The sequence below is a fragment of the Octodon degus genome, unplaced genomic scaffold (genome assembly GCF_000260255.1).
Source record: "Octodon degus isolate 3935 unplaced genomic scaffold, OctDeg1.0 scaffold00003, whole genome shotgun sequence".
In the NCBI taxonomy this organism is placed as follows: Eukaryota; Metazoa; Chordata; class Mammalia; order Rodentia; family Octodontidae; genus Octodon; species Octodon degus.
The window spans coordinates 28,739,765-28,744,537 of NW_004524579.1; positions in this window are offsets into that span (position 1 = coordinate 28,739,765).

Below are 4,773 nucleotides of genomic sequence, written 5' to 3' on the forward strand. Positions count from 1 at the left end.
TTCCTTCTCTGTGCTCATGACTGTCCTGCTTCTTCCTGCCACGGATGGTGCTTAGCGACTGTGACTGTGATTTCTAGATGATACCTATACCTGGAGCTGTTGGGGTGCAGTGCAGAGAGATGGTTTGCCACGTGTCCCTCCTTTCCCATAGTAGCACAACCCTATCAGTTTAGGACAAGTAAGAGAAAGTCAAAGCTGAAAGGCCTCTCAAATCTCCTTTGCTTCTGCATTATTGGAGGAGAGAAATCACCTTTTTCAACATGAGGAATTAGTTGAAAGCTGCCCAACTAGGCGCATCTTTTCTCTTTCCTTCCTCCCAGCTCCTCCGTATTGCCTAATGTCTGACTGGTGAGTTTGTGGTTTGGGCACCCACAGGCATACCCCGGAAGTACTATGCCTCAGTCACAGTGTCTCTGGCCAAAAGCACGCAGCTGACAGCTCGCTTACTGCATCTTCCTTTCCTCCTAAAGCTTCAGCTCTGATGGGGAGCTCAGGGGACAAACTGAGTGCCAGAGCTCAGTGAGGTTAGTAGGGGAACGTCTTTCCTCTGTATTTTCTAGATGAGAGCATTGATGCCCAAAACCAGTGCTCAAGGTGGGGTGTCTCTCAGGGGGACGAGTGAAACAAGATCCTAGGTCATTATTGTCCCAATCTGAGGACTTTCTACTATGCACTTATGCTTATTTCAGTTACTTTCTTGACTCCAGAAACTTTTAACATACTATACAGGAAAAGCCCACATCTCCTTCATGTCTTTGTCCAGAAGCTATCTCTTTCATGAATCTTTTATAGATGGACTCAATCATAAGCGAACTCTGAAGTCCCCTGTAGCAAAGCCATGCAAAACTTTTGTAGACTATTGTACTGCCATCAATTAGGATTAATTATGTCCATGTTTTATGCTCCCTAATGGACTTTGAGAGTTTCATGAAGGCAGTAACCTTGACTTTTAAAGTCTTGTTTGCCTTAAAATGCCAGCACAGTGCTTGATAATGGACGATGCTCCCGAAGGCAGAATGAACAAACGAATAAAAGAATGACTGAACTGACAGTGGACGCCCTGGGAAGAGGCCTTCCTTCTTTCCCAAGTATGGTGCTGTGGATCCAAGGTGATGAATCTCTGGGGATTGGGAACTTTGTGACTTATGGGGCAGTCTTTCTGTCTCTCTGGCTGAATGAGCAGTGATAACATTAAAAATGCAACCTTGGAGTAGCTAACAGTGATTTAGGGAGTACATTTGTGTGAGCTTTTCATAAATAAATCAACTAAATTGCTGCCACTAGCCAGTCAGGCAGGACTGCTCCCCTCGTGGAACAAGTTTCTGGTGTTTACCTGGCCAAGATACTGAGAGCTATGGAAATCATCCTAGTATTAGTATCCACTGCCCAAGTTGGGGCTTCTTGCTTTCTCTTGTTGTGTGGAAGGCTTCTTCTCCCCAACTAGGAGAGAAGAGAACAAGCCCATTGTGCCACTGTGTAGTCATGGTGGTTGGGGCAGTTTGAGGTAGCTGTAGTCTCTACAGAGTGGCTGATTTCCTCATTTTCTGTTTTTTTTTCCCCCAGGGAGATAGCTCAGAAGAATAAGTGTTTGCTTGGCAAGTGCAGGGTTCTGAGTTCAATCCCTGGTACTAAAAAAATATTTTTTTTTTTCATTTAAAAAACTTTTTTTTAAATGGATTTTTTTTTCTTTTTCTTTTTCTTTTTTCTTTCCTTTTTTTTTTTTTTTTTTTTTTTTTTGTATTTTAGGACAGAGTTTACAAGGTCTATAGGGTCTAACTGCATAGATCAGACTTGTAGTGATTCCCCTGTTTACAGCCTCCAAAGTTCTGAGATTACAGGTGCACGCCACCATACCCTGTCTCATTCACAGTCTCAGTATGCCCTGGGGGCAGGGCCAGCACGGCAGGCCCGGGGATCGAACTTCTGGCCCCTGTGTCTGCCTAAGCAGGCACTTTAATCTGCTGAGCTATTTGGGTGGGCCTTTTAAATGGAAGGTTAAGGAGATTCAAAGCTTAAAAACCCACATTCTACTAAAGGACCATGGGGCGCTCCATTGACAAGAAGGTCTCTTTTAAGTCTATTCCATCAGTAAGTCAGTTTTGGAAGTATTAAATTAGCCCCATTGATCCTCCTCCTCTTCCTTCCTCTTCCTTCCCATTGAGATATTTTGTTTTGTTATCCTAATCTCAAAGGCCAAGATCTCTAGATTTATAAGGTAACGATTCACTGTGGTGAAATGCTGATTTCTATTTTTGAGCTATTAGAAGACAGCTCAAATGGTGACTTGATGATGACTTTCCAAGGTTTTTCTTTCCTCACAATTTGTTAGACACCAAATATTTATGAAGTCACCAGGTGCATGTGGAGTTCCCCCGGCAGAATTTCTGCATCGCAGGAGTTCAAAGTTCACACGGAAGGAAGAATTTGTAGTGAGAGAATTAGGAGATGAGGCTGAGACATCGGGATGATCCTGGTTTGTGGGAGACGCTGGCACTGCACTGCAGCGTTGGTCACTGACCACCAGGCCTCTGCTTGTGATGTCTAAATCAAAGACCGAGCCATTGATAAAGGACCTGTGGGGTGTTGCATAGATTTTACTTTTACAAACAGTACTGCAATGAATACTTACATTCTAATCTAATCTAAATGTGAGAGGATTCCTGTAGAAACAATTCTTTGCATAGAAACACTGCATTAAGGGTCAACATTTGTAATGTTGGCACATTTTGTCCAATTCTTTCTTTAGCGATGCATCAAAGCTAACTCCCAGCAGCAGTTTCTCAGACAAGCTTCCCATCTTGCTGTGATCTTCATGAATGCAAGCACTTATCTAGCAAGCATGAGCCTGCATACACACACATGCAAGTGCGCGCACACGCGCGCGCACACACACACATGATAACAGGGCAACTTTTCATTCTACTTCCTAATAACTTTTATCCTTAGTGGAGATCACTAACCTCTATCTCTCTTTAAGGTACAGAAGTATAAATTTGAATGGATATTTTGCCCTGGGCAAATCCAAGACTATTTTTTTTTTCTCCATAGCTCAGATATCCTTGTCAGAAGGGCCCTGCATAAAGCACTGCACCAAGAATGTCTCCATCCAGCCTGCAGGCTGTTAAACTGAGAGGTAAGGAGTGACAACATACACAACTACTTAGCAGGACTTTTAATTACTCATGGTGGATAGATAAACACTTTTAAAATATGTCTTGATTTTTTCATACTTTCAGGTTGTGCCATTTTCAGGGGAAACAATTGCGGTCTCATTTGTCCTTAACTTTCAATCTCAGTATATGAGATTGAACTTTTTTGAACAGTCTACCACAATAATAATTTTTTGAGTATTTGTCATTTTCATGGGATAATAAAAACCAAGTCAGATATGATAATTTGGGCCTATTCTAAGAATGTTGAACTAAAAACTGTGCTTTGCATCCCCCACACATACTGGTGAATAGAAGAAAAAGCAGAAAGTTGTCTTTTTTAGGTTCAAATGCTGGGCATATGAAATAAATGACAGAGTATGCTTCACACATCTTGGTCAGCACCTCCATCCGCCTCGGACCATGTGGGAATGGGCTGACACAACACGCTACTCCCTTTAAGTGTGAAGATACTGGACACATGTTTACAAGGAGCAACCTTGCAGATTTTGACAGAAATATTGGAATGGGTTGCAGTTTTGTGATGAAAATTGAAGTTGGCATCACTAGAGGTATATATACTGCAAAGTTTTTTTATTTATAGAACTTTAAAAGTCGAGGAAGCAAGCAACTTGCAGTTACTCAGGGCATTCTCTGTGAAGCAGTCTCTCAGACAGTAGAGATGATAGCAAAGAAAACAAATTTGTCAGAGTCAGCGGTCTTTAAAAACTTAGAAAGGAGTTATGGAGATAAGACAAAAACATAGAGCAGAAGTGGTGTGCATCTGGGAGTTAGCAGTGTGAGAATATAAGTATATGGAATTCGAGCCTAAGCAAAGCATCTGGGGCTGGATGATTTTAACAGCCATGGAAAAGTGAGAGTATCAACTTTAAGGGTGCCACCACATTCCAGGGCAGCCCGATGGGAGCTAGGCTGTACTTGCTCCCTAGCTCCTGTAACTGACAGCCCATCATTCATGCCTGCGTCGGACACCTCTTGCGTGCTCTACCTGCACGCTTTGCTTTGCTTTCCTTCCTGAGAGGCCTTCACGATACCTGCTACCTCCTGTTTTCACCACACCCAAAACTTCACTGAGGACAGCACTACCTTCCATCCTTCCCAGAATTTAATAGTTTGTTGCTTTCTTTTACCAATCACAGGCACTCTAAGCTGTATCCCATATTTTTCCCTTTTAGAGGATCACAGTAAATCCCTTCAGGTCCGCAAAAAGTTCAACACAGAATTGCTGTAAGCCAGAAATTCTACTCCTAGATACATACCTCAAGGAACTGAGAACACACACCTCCTCTTTCCCTGTATAGGAAGCCGCATCACGGCACTTTCTACAATTGCTAAAAGATGAAAACTACTGAAATGTACATTAATGGATAAATGATAAGCAAATTTCTGTATGTCCATACAATGGAATATTGTTTAAAGAAATATTATATAAGGGAATAAAGTACTGTTTCATGTATGCACGTTGCTTTGCGAAAAGTTTCACAAACATTGTACTAAGTGAGAGAGGCCAGACCCAGAAGGTTACCTAGTGAATGGTTCCATTTATATAAAATAACCAGAATAAACAGATCTAGAGAGTCAGGAAACAGACTGGTGTCATCCA